Source organism: Sitophilus oryzae, unplaced genomic scaffold (genome assembly GCF_002938485.1).
Source record: "Sitophilus oryzae breed Bouriz unplaced genomic scaffold, Soryzae_2.0 scaffold_359_pilon_pilon, whole genome shotgun sequence".
In the NCBI taxonomy this organism is placed as follows: domain Eukaryota; kingdom Metazoa; phylum Arthropoda; class Insecta; order Coleoptera; family Curculionidae; genus Sitophilus; species Sitophilus oryzae.
In genome coordinates this window covers 2,388,766-2,403,237 of record NW_022146928.1, presented here as the reverse complement: position 1 = coordinate 2,403,237, position 14,472 = coordinate 2,388,766, and the positions used below count along the sequence as shown (strand labels likewise).

Below are 14,472 nucleotides of genomic sequence, written 5' to 3'. Positions count from 1 at the left end.
TTCTTTGACATTGTAAACATTTATAAATGTTTATTTTAAAGAATAAGACTGACAATATAATTTGTATACTTGTTTTGTATTCTCTTTTATTTGTTTACTTTACCTTTGTCTACAAATTGTAAAAATTTTTGACAATAAAGGAATTTATTTATTTATAACTCTACACAATTCGTAAATCTGATATACCACTTACCACCGTTCTAGCACGTGGCAAAAAGATATTTTATTCTTTAAATCCGATAAACAATATGACCAATTCTAAAGTAAATTCCACACTCGGCGCAGTATCAATACAAGCTGTATGAACTAATCCGCCGCCGTTCATTTTGCTTTGACATCCACACACACTCGCCCATATTTTCCCCAACCACCTCAAACACGTAGTGGTCGGTGTACTTCTAAAAGGATCGCTAAGGGATTGGAGGAAATTTTGTTTACCTTTTCGACACCTTAGTTACAACATAATTTGTCCGTTTACTGGATAAGGGTCTTGTTTTTCTTACAGCTCGGCTTAGGCTTGATTTATGAGGGCAAAATGCAGATTTAGCACTACAAATGTACGGACACGGTCAGAGGGTAACCTACCGCAGCGGACATTTATGTGAAATAGGTACCTTTTGTGGGGTGATTTGTAGAGATATTATGATAAAGCGGATTTGTTTAATTTTTTACGCCAAAAATTAAATACGTATGATTTTACTATAATAATATTAAAATTTATGTGTTTTATAACATAAATATGTTACGGATTGCGTTTCTAGTTATAATTAACCAAATTATAAACACATTAACATATTTATTACAAAAACCGTTAAAATATAACAAAGTTTCATTTTTTTAAATAGAACCCCCTGTATATTATTACATATTTCAATTCTTCCATCAATTCGAAGCAAAAATCGAAATACACACAATGTACCTCACAGCAACCGTTTCCGAGTTATTGACTTTTGAAAATATCACTTAAACAATTCGTTTTAATTAATTTCGATGTGTTTGGGTTGATTTAAAATGTTTATTTAAAATGTTTTTTTTTTATTTAATGATGCCATTCTGCCGAAACTGTGATACTGTTTAAAAAAGGGGGGGGGGTTAAAATTCCTATTAGCTACTAGTAAATTTAAGTATACAGGGTCGGTCATAAAGTTGTGTCACATCAAACTTTTTTTTTAATAACACCCCCTGTATATTATTGCATATTTCAATTCATCTTTCAATTTTAAACAATAATCGTAATACACAATGTACGTAAATTGAAGAATTGAAATGTTAAACGAAAATTTTGTAATTTCCAGACTTGCTATACTCTCATTTTATACATCTATAAATGCTAACTTGAGAACTAATGTCAAATATTATTAAGTATCACAGTTTCGGCAAAATGATATCGGTTAATGAAACTGAACATATCGAAATTAATTAAATCAAATTATTTAAGTGATATTTTTAGAAGTAAATAACTCGGAAACGGTTGGTATGAGAAGGGTATGAGGTACATTGCGTGTATTTCGATTTTTGCTTAGAATTGAAAGAAGAACCGAAATATGCAATAATATACAGGGGGCTCCATTTAAAAAAATAAAACTTTGATATGCCACTACTTTATGACCGACCCTGTTTACTTTTTTTTAACCGCTAATAGATATTTATAAACCCTATAACTTTTATATTTAACTTTTTGATGTACCTCCTATATTTTACCTAATAATCGACCGTTTCACTCCGCACTAAATTTTAATTTCAAATAAATCGACAATATTGTTATTTTGGGTAACCCTATATGTATAACTAAATAACTTCGAAGCGAAACGTCATATTTATTCGTAAAACACTGTTATTTTTTAACAAAAAAATAGTCTATCTAAAAAAATCCTACATCTTTTCATACTTTTCTATTTATATTTTGTACACACATTTCGTCCTATTGCTGCCAAAAGTCACTAACTAACATTTTTCCGAACCTGAAAATTCAATCACTAACTGTATTTTGAAGCAGAGAATCGATTGAAAAAGTAATTAACTACAATTTCTGGCTATTTATGTTGTATTTTAATACCGAATAGTTACTAACTATAACATTTTTATACAATGTAATTCATCTTTAGACGCGTTTTTCTCGGAAGTAATAAAAAATAAGTTAGTGACTTTTGGCAGCAATGGGACGATTTATTGTATTATATTTAATAATTAGCGATATTTTAATCGATAGCGTTATTTGAAAAGAAATGTTGGCTCAAATAGTACACGTCATAAAAAATGTTTTAAAAACCTATGTATTCGTTCAAAAAATCTATTATACTTTTCATAGTTTTGAAAATATACAGAGAATGATAATCAATATTCTGTGTATTCATTTTTAAAACAGTTATTAAAACGCACATATTTTTTATATATGAAAACCAAAATTTCCATAAAAATCAGTGTTTGATCCCACTTTGGTCCCAGTGCAACATTATATTCATACAAATTTCAACACATGAATAAATATATTTTGAGCTTAAAATATTCTAATGAAATAATATACGAGTACACACATGGCCAAAATTGTTGCATATATCGTTTAAAAATATACGGAAAGGAGAATTTAAATAATCTATTCTTATAGATAGCTTTGATAATCTGTAATAAACATTTTTTTGTTAAAATGGATATGGTAAAAAATTTTATCGTTCAGACCCAATATTATTACAAATTCTTGCACATTTCGATTTGTGGTCTCTTGGGTTTCAGAAGAAATTTGACCATTGTTTTGGCCTTAAAATACCTAGAAACATTATTTCACAGTTTAATAGAGTCAGAATAGTTACAATGTCTTAACAGGGCTACCGGCAAGTTGCAATAGCTGAAATTGTAGGAGTTAACCAAAGCGATGTTTTGCGAATATTAAAAAAAATTAGGGAGACAAACGAGGTTACAGACCGGCCTGGAAGAGGTAGAAAGAGAGCTACTACTGCAAGACGTACAGTGCAAGACCGTCAAATATCCCTAATTGCACGACGCAATCCCCTCCTTTCTAGTACTGCTATTAAAAATGAGTTAGCTCGCCTTGAAGGAGTAAATGTTTCAAGAAAGACCATAGCAAGAAGACTCCATGACAGAGGATCACATTTAAGGAGGCCTATACGTGTTCTGAAGCTTAATTTACAGCACAAAATTACGCGACTACAATGGGCTGAGGAGATGAGAACAAATGGACCTAATTGGAATTTCGTCATGTTTAGTGATGAAACAAGAATATGCCTAGTGTCAGACTCGCGACGAACTTTGGTCTGGAGAACATCTGGAAGACGAGTACGCTTGAATGCAGCTCAACCCCGTGTCCTGTTTCAAGTGAGAAACATGATGGTATGGGTAGGTATAATACACGGAGCTCGAACTCCTCTTGTTTTTATTGATGGCACAATGACAAGTTACTCATATCTTAGAGACATTTTAAAGCCTATTGTGCGTCCATTTCGAGGGGCAGTGCGGGATGAATTTGTTTACATGGACATGCTAAAACGCCATATTGCCAAAAGAAATGATCCTCCCCCCCCCGTACCTTAAATGAATTGAAAATTGTTGCGCGCGAAACATGGGAAGCCATTCCTCAACATCTTCTGGACAACTTAATTGAGAGCATGCCACGTCATCTCACAGCTTGCATTGAGGCTCGAGGAGGCAATACAGACTATTAGTTGTGAGAAATAATTAAAATTGTTTTCAATATTTTCTGTTTAAAATGAAATTTGTTTTTGTTAATTTTCACTCATTATGAAATAAAATTATAATAACAGCCTAGTTGCACTTAGATTTTTAATTTTATATCAGTTAGTCATGTAGTAAGCCAATATGTCCAAAAATATAAAAAGAATCATATTAGGTCCAAAATAAAATAAAAATATCGTTATATGCAATAATTTTGGCCATGTGTGGTTATTAAATATATTGATATAAGATTAACAGAAAAGTATGCCCCGTTACCATACAGTTTAAGTACAGTATTACTTATTAATATTGTCATAGTATATACCAGAAAATATTAATATTTTTCTCTGTTTCAGAAAATAGAGGACCCTCAAAGTGTTACAGTTCTGAAGACTGAAGCCAACACACCAAGGATGATATAGGTAAAACTTTTTTGGATAAAAGTAATAAAGGTTGTGTTTATAGACCTAACAATTTAAAACCTAATTTAAAATAAATACAGTAAGTATAAAAAAAATTGTATTAACATGAAAATGTTAAACAAATACATTGTTGGCATTAAAGTCTATATATATTATACATTTGCTAAGCGTTTTCTATTGTTTAATGGCAAAATTATCCGTTCTATAATAATTTGTATGGTTTAAAAAACATATCCTCACAAAAATCTCAACTTTATACAACAATATGATGCCGTAAACTAGTAAAATATAATAGAACATACGTAAAACGTATAAAACATACATATAAACGTTAAATGTAAACTTTCTGTTTCGCTAATCTGTTTTACAATTATCAAGACAATTTAAATTCAAATGCAAACAATAAAACTTTTTACTGTGTTCATTTACGGATATCATATGAAAAGTAAGCGAGCCAGTTAGTGTATGAAATAAATGCAAATTATGAAAACAAAAACGTAATAAAAATATCTAATTGAAAGTTACCGGACGAAAGTTTGAAATTCAGTACCATATAGGGAGTATTTTGCAAATTTTACAGTTCTAATGCATTTTTTTTACAGTGAAACAATTCAAAAGAAATATCGATCGTATTGCTTTATGTTATGAACCTGTATAACATTTAGGAGTTAGACATTTAGTTTTTTGGACAAACCAAAACAAAACGAACACACTTCTCTAAAGTTAATTAATAATTATTATTGTAATCTATAGAATTCGTAGCTTTATCTACTTTACTAAAACAGTAAAAATGCACAGATTTCTATTTATATTATATGCACTTTTATATTAAATTATTTCTTTCTTTTCACAACTGTCACTTCGTTAGTCGGTAATGACCAACAAATCGGCTTTTAACGGTATGAATCTGTTAGTTTGTGTTTTTAGCCTAAAACTTTCCTAACTATGTTACACGTACTAAGTATGGTCGCTTTCTGAAAGTTTATATATACACTCAGATGCAAAAAAACGCAACGGAGAAATTTTTGGTCAAATTTTGAGTGTTATATTTTTGTTATTTTTAGCTCTATTTTCATAATTTTTTTAGCGAGCTGTATATAATTATATGAACTTTAATTCATAAACTCAGTGTTTTATAAACTTTAGTATTTGGCATATTATACAGGGTTAAACAAGGGGTTGTTTTTTTACCTTAACTTTAAAACACTTTGTGCAATAATTTCGTGTGTAAATTTTTCTAAAATATAATTTTACGGTTAGAACCATATCTCCTGAGCATTTTGTTTTCTGGGTCATGTCAATACATGCCTTTGTTAAATTTTAAGAGCGAAATGAACTTGCCACCAACAATTTGCAATTTTTTCAATTATCATTTCTTTTGAAGTTATTTTTCAATATGACAAGGCGACTTTGGTGATTATTGTGAACTATATACGACCATGAACTGCCAATCATGTTCAGGGTTTGGGAAATGCTTGGCAGGAGGTTTATAGGTCGCAAAACGGTAACAGCTTCATTAAATGAACTTCGTTTGGTTCTTAAAGAAGAATGGTAAAGCATAACGCAATAATGATATATGCAGCCTCAATGACAGTATAAACGGACTATACAGACAGTTGTAGCAGCCAAGGGAGGTAATACAAAGTATTAGGGTATTTTTTACATTTTTTTTTTCTGTTTACATACTTGAGTATTACAGATGTTATCTTTAATATCGTTAGTTCGGTTATCGTTATGAATGTTTATTAAAACTAGAACTGTATTGTTAGTCTTTAACGTTTTTTTTTTTAAATTTAGTATAGAGTATCCAATGCAGCGCAATATAGAGTAACGACAATGGTATTAAAACCATCTCGTCATATCAAAAAATTACACCAAAAAGTAATGATAATTGAAAAAATTGCAAATTGTTGGTAGCACGTTCCTTTCACTCTTAAAAATTAACCAAGGCATGTATTGACATGATCCAAAAAATAAAATGCTCAGGAGACATGATTCTAACCGTAAAACTATATTGTAAGGAAATTTAAACACGAAATTATTGCACAGGGTGTTTTAAAGTTGAGGTAAAAAAACAACCCCTCGGTAAACCCTGTATAATATGCCAAATACTAAAATTTATAAAAAAACTTAGTTTACGAATCAAAGTTGATATAATTATATACAGTTTGCTAAAAAAATCATGAAAATAAAGCTAAAAATAACAAAAATATAACGCTTTAAATTTGACCAAAATTTTCTCCGTTGCGTTTTTTTTGCATCTGAGTGTATATTTTTGATGGGAGGTCTAGTATTTTTATTGATTCTAGGAGATTTTTTGGGATCACTCCTGTAGTGGATATAGTAACTAGTACTATGGTAATTCTTTGTTGTCTCCACTGTTCCTTTATTTCGTTAGCCAGATCCGTGTATTTTTCGAGTTTATTGCGGTATGTTGCTTGCAAATTGTTATTGTTTGGTTTTCTTATTTATTTTATAAGATGATTCATATTTAATTAAATAAAATAATTGATAAACCTATGCCAAACCACATATTTGACATAAATAAATCATGTTTTAAATTAATTATAAAGAAAATTAAGATAACTAAGTGTTTTTCAAAGTTTTCTAGAAGGAAACATTGTCTTTTTTAATATTATTTGTTCATCATTCAATAATGTGGGGTTTTTCTAGCGCTGTTTTATTGTCTATTTATATTAAATAAAATAAAAAATATTAATACCGGGGTATTAATACCCTATCACTTTTTAATTTTTTTAGGTAAATCAACGATTTTGGAACCTTAGTAATATGACATAAATCAGGATTGATTGACATCAATTGTTTTAGGTCACTTCTTGTTTCACCAGAAATAACTAAAACTTTTGATTTTTAAATGGCACTGCCGCTATTTTTCTACTTTATTCGATAGAAAATAACACTCTTAATAGAATGGCATATCATATGTCAACTTGTGACATTCTCGCTTAAAAACTCGAATTTTAAATTTCAATTTAGGGTGTTCGTTTTAAACTTCGTTAAAAATCAAAAGTTGACATGATATTATTTATATACAGGGTGGTCCGAACTGTATTCCGGAAACTTCAGCAGTATATTCTGCAGATAAAAATAAGTAAAAAAGTTCGTATGTCCTAAAATACTTAGTTTCGGAGATACAGGGTGTAGAAGTTTCATTTTTATTTCGATTTTTTCTAAATAATTTCTGAAGTAACGTCAATATTTGGATAAAAATTGGTATCTGTGAGTTTTGTGACAAGAGAAATTTGATTTTGATGTCAAAATGACTCCTATTTGTAGGGGGTGCCACCTACATGCGTTTTGATTGTTTTGAAGAGTAATAACTTTTCATTCGTACCTGTTTAAAACTACTGACTAAAAAATATACATTTCCATGACTTTTTACGTAAAAAATGTCTCTTGGTAAAAATCGCTACGAGTAACTGATATTTAAAATGGAAATAGTCAATACGATAGTTCAATTATTGACAAAAAATAAGTGCACGTTGAATAGTTATTTGACTGAAATAATAAATTTTTATTTTTTTAAATTAATCATAATTTTTTCTGCAAAAAAATGATGTTAAACAGTTTCTGTTGAACTTTTGGCACAAAACGATTTGAAATTTAAGATTTCAGTTTAATAACTAGGTATTTAGTCAACATGTTTAATTTGTCAATGATTACTGGTATTGATAATTTCAATTTCAAATATCTCGAGAACCTCACTCGTAGCGATTTTTACCAAGAGACCTTTTTTATATAAAAAAAAGTTGTAAATGTATATTTTTCTACTCAGTAGTTTTATACAGGTATGGACGAAAAGTTATTACTCTTCAAACCAGTTAAAGCATATGTAGGTGGCGCCCTCTACAAGTGGGAGTCATATTGACATGAAAATCAAATTTCTCATGTCAAAAAACTCCCAGACACCAATTTTCATCCAAATATTGACCTTACTTCTTAAATTATTTGAAAAAAAACGAAAAAAAATGCAATTTCTACACCCTGTATCTCCCAAACTAAGCATTTTAGGACATACATTTATACAAAATTTTACCTATTTTAATCCGCAGAATATGCTGCCGAAGTTTCCGGAATACAGTTCGAACCACCCTGTATATATTTTTTTATTTTAAAATGAGGCATTTTTCTTAACTTTCACGATACTCTCGACGACATGTGCGACAAAGTCCGGCGTTAAACCGATAAACGCATTCAAATTGGCTTTCAAACGACTGTTGTAATGTATGCTTCGGCAGAAACAAGCCTGCAAACATTTATTAACATTTGGAATCGTTTCTATCTACCTTTTGGTCAGATGAGATATGCAAATAGTCAGAAACAAAGAATCATAAGTCAGTAGATCGGTTATTATCAATAAGCTGTCATATTATTTTCCTTAAATTATTCCACAATTTTCTCTTCTACAGTAATTTCCTTTAATACTCTTAAATAATATTTATATTTGCCCTAGGCCAACAACCTCTACAAAGTTCCACTTATCAATTCGTTCGAAGCCCATACCTGCCAGATAATACACCTAGCAAACAATTAATCTTCCAACGCCTCCTTTCCTTAATAATCTTTGGCCCCCGACGCACAAAGACTTTGATCTGTCAATTTCAGATACGAAATCTGACGAGAGAATGGGCCTGTGGTCTCTAACGCGCCTCTGAATATCTGCTGGGCTGAAATGCGGAGACTCTCCTGCTTACCAGCCGATGTGTTTGATCCGAAAATTTATGGTAATCGGAGCTATTGTCTAATCCGGCGAGAAAACATCAAATTTATGTCAGGAAACGGATTAGGCGCAAACTAAATAGAGGTTGTGTAACTAGCAATTAGTAGGAATAATTTGAGAAACGATATTTTCTTCGGACGTATTGCAGGCGAACTATCTGTTTTACACTCAGATGCAAAAAAAACGCAACGAAGAAAATTTTGGTCAAATTTAAAGCGTTATATTTTTGTTAATTTTAGCCCTATTTTCATGAATTTTTTAACAAGCTGTATATAATTATACCAACTTTAATTGGTAATCTCAGTTTTTTATAAACTTTAGTATTTGGCATATTATACAGGGTTAATCGAGGGGTTGGTTTTTTACCCTAACTTTGACACACCCTGTGCAATAATTTCGTGTGTAAATTTTCCTAAAATATAATTTTACGGTCAGAACCATGTCTCCTGAGCATTTTGGTTTTTGGATCATGTCAATACATGTCTCGGTTAATTTTTAAGAGCGAAATGAACTTGCCACCAACAATTTGGATTTTTTTCAATTATAATTTATTTTTGAAGTTTTTTTTTCAATATGACAAGGCATTGGTGATTATTGTGAACCACATACTACTATGAACCCATCATGTTCGACGTTTGGTAAATGCTTGGCAGGAGGGTTAGACGTCGCGAAGCGCTACCAGCTTCATTAAATAAACTTCGCTTGGTTCTTAAAGAAGAATGGAAAAGCATAACGCAGTATGATATACGCAGCCTCAAAGACAGTATGAATGGACGTATACAGACAGTTATAGCAGCCAGAGGAGGTAATACAAAGTATAAGGGTAATTTTTACAATTTTTTTTGTTTGTATACTTCAGTATTACAGATGTTTTCCTTAATATCGTTATTAATGTTTATTAAAACAAGGACTGTATCGTTAGTCTTTAACGTTTTTTTTTTTTTATTTAGTATAGAGTTGTATAGAGTATCCTATGCAGCGTAATATGATGTTACGACAATAGTCACCAAAACCATCTCGTCATATTAAAAAATTACAACAAAAGTAATGATAATTGAAAAAATTGAAAATTGATCGTGATCAGTTCATTTCGCTCTCAAAAATTAACAAAAGCATGTATTGACATGATCCAAAAAATAAAATGCTCAGGAGACATGGTTCTTACTGTAAAATTATATTTTAGGAAAATTTACACACGAAATTATTGCACAGGGTGTTTTAAAGTTAGGATAAAAAAACAACCCTTCGATTAAATCTGTATAATATGCCAATTACTAAAGTTTATAAAAAAACGAGTTTACGAATTAAAGTTGATATAATTATATACAGTTTGCTAAAAATAACAAAAATATAACACTTTAAATTTGACCAAAGATTTCTCCGTTGCGTTTTTTTTGCATCTGACTGTATAAAGGATTATTCTGGTATTTTCAAAAATTCAGCAATAAATTTATAAGATAATATATTCAAGATATAGCAGCACTACACGCTAGAATTTATTTTGTCCCACTTTAAACAGGCTATAACATTTAAGTTTTTCGATATTATTCAATAAATTCAATTGGGAATTTTGTTTAAGTGCCAACCAAACCTAAAGTTGCCAAACCTAAAGTGCCAAACCAAACCTAAAGTATGTACTGGGATGTATTTCAGGAAAATATTTTAACTTCTATAGGGTGGTTAAAAAAAGTGTGAGTGGATTGGGATGATTTTTTTTAAATGGAACACCCTGTATATTATTGTCTTTTTAGGTTCCTTTTCGATCACTTCACATAATACTAAGATAATAGTAAATATATTTCAATAGCTTCAAAGATATTAATAAATAAACAAAAAATATATATTTTTCAGCCTTTCTCAAAAAAAAATATTAAAAATACAAGAACTGTCTTGATATCAAAACTTTATTAAGTATTTACTTTAGATGGTCTGTACTTACTTTGCTATAAATATGGTATTCGGAAATCATACTGGATGTTAAAAATTCTACACCAAACTCTCTAAAATATAAAATAATTTTTCTTCGTTTTTTTAAATAAAACACCCTGTATATTATTTTTTCAATAGATGGAGAATTAAAAAATAAACATATTTTGTATTTTGAGTATTTCAAAATTTTTAACGGTTTTGCAGATATTCGCGGTTTTCTATTTTAGATGGAACTTTCTACAGTAAATTTGTATCAAAGCCACCCAATGATTTTTCTCTCGTATTTTACCGTTCAATGAGCCAGATGAAATAATACTGCGTGTTTTTGCGAAACCATTAAAAATGTTGAAATACTTTAAATACAAAAGATTTTCATTTTTTAATTCTTCATCGAATAAAAAAATAATATTAAGGGTGTAAAAAAAACAGAGGAAAATAATCTTATATTTTAATAAGTTTGGCGTAGAATTTTGAACACCCCGTATGATTTAAGATTACGATAATTATAGCAAAGGTAGGTATAATTAGGTACTTACTAATATAGTTTTGATTTCTGGGCCATTCTCGTATTTGTAATAATTTTTTTAGGAAGGTTGAAAAATATACATTTTTTATTTATTTATTAATATCTCTGAAACTATCAAAATATATTTACACATATCTTAGGATTATATAAAGTGATAAGAAATGAAGCCAAAAATGCAATAATATACAGGGTCTTTTATTTAAAAAAAAAATCATCCCGATCCACTCATACTTTTTTGAGCCACCCTATAGAAATTAAAATATTTTCCTGAAATATATCCTCGTACATACTTTAAGTGTGCACTTAAACAATGATTTCTACAGATGCCCGATGCCCGAGGCACTATCGTCGAACCCTGTATATGAGAGATACTCTTTCCTTTTATAACTACGGATTCAATTTTTAGCTTTGAATACTTCATATGTACGTATTTTGTTTATAATTTTCAAAGTTTACGTATTTTCATTAAAAAAGAACAGCAGGTTTAGTCGTGACTAAGTTAAGAAAAAAATCAAAATTTAGGTGAGGATGCAGAAGTCAATAATCACCACACAGGCTAATAAAACTACTTTTTCAAATTTGTCAAGCTTTCGAGAATTTTATTCCCATCATCAGGACAGTATAAAATCAGGACAAAATGTATAAATAAAAAAGGCATTAACATTTTACAATTGTATAACAGAAAAAACAACTTACGACTGAGTCAATTAGCAAAAACAACATCATCTGCACAAAAGGCCTTAAAACTAGCATCATATTGTTACGTTTTTTGTCGGTTCCGTGTGGATAGAAAGTCACAATTTATTTAAACACAATGTATTTAACATCAATTAACAAAAACAATAACGATTAAAAGACTTAAAGAACTATTTATAACTAATTTACAATTTATCTAACCATTTATCTAACAGGAATTTATTTTGAATTTAGTGCGCGACAACTGTACACGTCGAACGTCTGTTTGTTCTCTGTCTTCCTCAGGCCTCAGGCGTCTGCTTATATATGAGAGCAACAGACAATCCAGATTCGTCTCGACAATTCTTATTCGTTCTAGAACGTCGGCGTCGCTGGGCGTATGAGTCATAGGCGAATAGCCAGGCCTAAGGCCGAGTACACACGGTACGGGTCCGCAACAATATGACATTGGACTACAAGGACATTTTCTTTATAAAATATTAAAATACATATCCAACGACACTACTTTTTTAAAACGTTTATTTTTTTAAATTTACTAAGACTAATCTCTACATTATTGTTTCGAGATTGATCAAACAGTGACTGTTTAATAAAGTATTTGTATGCATTTTAATGTTTTATAAAGGAAATAAATGTCCTTGTAGTCAAATGTCATATGATGCTAGTTTAAGGCCTTTTATGCAGAGGATGTTGTTTTTGCTAATTGAATCAGTCATAAGTTGTTTTTTCTCTTATACAATTGTAAAATATTAATGCCTTTTTTATTATACATTTTAGAAACTGTCCTGATGATGGAAATAAAATTCTCGAAAGCTTGACAAATTTAAAAAAATAGTTTTATTAGCCTGCGTGATGATTATTGACTGCATCCTCACTTAAATTTTGACTTTTTTTTATTTTCATTAAACGTATTTTTTTAATTATCACATGGGTTTACGGTGTGTTATTTTTTAACTTTTTATTGAGGTCCGACAGAACCTGGATTTTTAGTCTCGGCCTTTTTATTAGACCGAGAATGACTGTAACCGAGACTGAGATCTCGATCGGACCTTACTATTTATAGAATACCATTTAGGATATTTTTGATAGACATGGTATAAGAAGTTATAATATAACTGTTATAAGTTAGATGTAATATATTCTGGTAATCTACGTGTCAACCAGACTCCATCTATGATGTTACTGCATTTCTACTTCCAGAATTATGCATCAGATATCCTATATTACTAAAGCAGTGTATATATACAGCGCGCAAGCTAAAATCGTTATTACTGTGATATATGAGCTGTCAAATATGCATCCTGTTAGCGTTCGACTCCAATTTTTCCCCGAATAGGAGCGCTCAAAAATAAAATAGCAATTTCAATTATTGGGATTTAGTCAATTTAGCTTCATGGTTCCATGAAATTGTATGTGCAATTCTTTACTATATTTATTTATGATAATGTATCGTATAATGGAAATCTTGCAATGAATATTGTATACCTTTCAGAAAATAAATACAAAATAATATAATGTTGCGGACCCGTGTGGACTCGACCTAACCTAACTCAAAGAATATTTTAGTTTTAAGAACTCTCGTGTGGAAGCTTTAGTGATTCGTCACACGGTGGCGCTTTTGAACATAATCGAAGCCTGAAAATGCTAATATTTTAAATTTTGAGGACTACGCGCGGCGATATTTCGTACGGTGTTGCCAAAACATATTTTATTTCTCGATATTGAAAGAAATATGTATTGATTATATATTTCTTATTCATTAGTACATGAGGCATCCTAAGGCTATAAAAACGTAGCTATAAAAATAAAATTTTAGATTTTTAATTTTTTTGTACCTTCTAATAAAAATTACTTCTATTCCAATAAAAAATTAACTAGTATGATTATGTGTCATCTGTGCTAGTATTAGGAAACTGGAGTAAATACGGAGAATATTAATTCGTTCTCTAAGATGAGCACTACTAAGTAATTTTTTAAAATTCGACCCATAAGGGGGTGTAATTAGATAAAGGGGTGTAATTATACAAAAAAAATCTGTACCTACTAGGAGTATGAACTTTTGCACAGATTTGGCGCATTTGAACATTGATAAGCGATTTTTGGAAATGTATAGCCTAAGGGTAGTGAAACTGGGGGTGAAATTTTGTACAAAAAATGTTAGTTCTAGGAGTATGAAATTTTGTACAGAGTTTCCTTAAGTGACGAAAGTGAGTATCCAGAAGCTAATTTTGACATCCATCCCCTAGAAATAAGAGATGAAAATTTGTACAAAAGTTTGTTACAATCGGTTTTAGAAGTATGAAATTCTGCACAGACGTTCCTTATGTAACGTAATTTAGCATTAAGTGGCACTTTTGGAAATTCGCCCTCTAAGGGTGTGAAATGAGGGTGAACGTTCTGAAACAATTCTGTTGAAGGAATATGAAAATTTGCACAGAGGTTCCTTATATAGCGTAATTGAATAATTAGAG

General features: G+C 30.3%; 1 protein-coding gene across 1 annotated transcript in view; it reads left to right on the top strand.

Annotated features, from left to right (window-relative positions):
* Nucleotides 1-14,472, top strand: part of LOC115885046 (potassium channel subfamily K member 18) — a 555,195-nt gene that overhangs the window by 333,371 nt on the left and 207,352 nt on the right. The window contains exon 3 of the mRNA XM_030903795.1: nt 4,044-4,109. The gene's annotated coding sequence lies outside the window, so the exon portion shown is untranslated. The remainder of the gene's footprint in view (nt 1-4,043; nt 4,110-14,472) is intronic.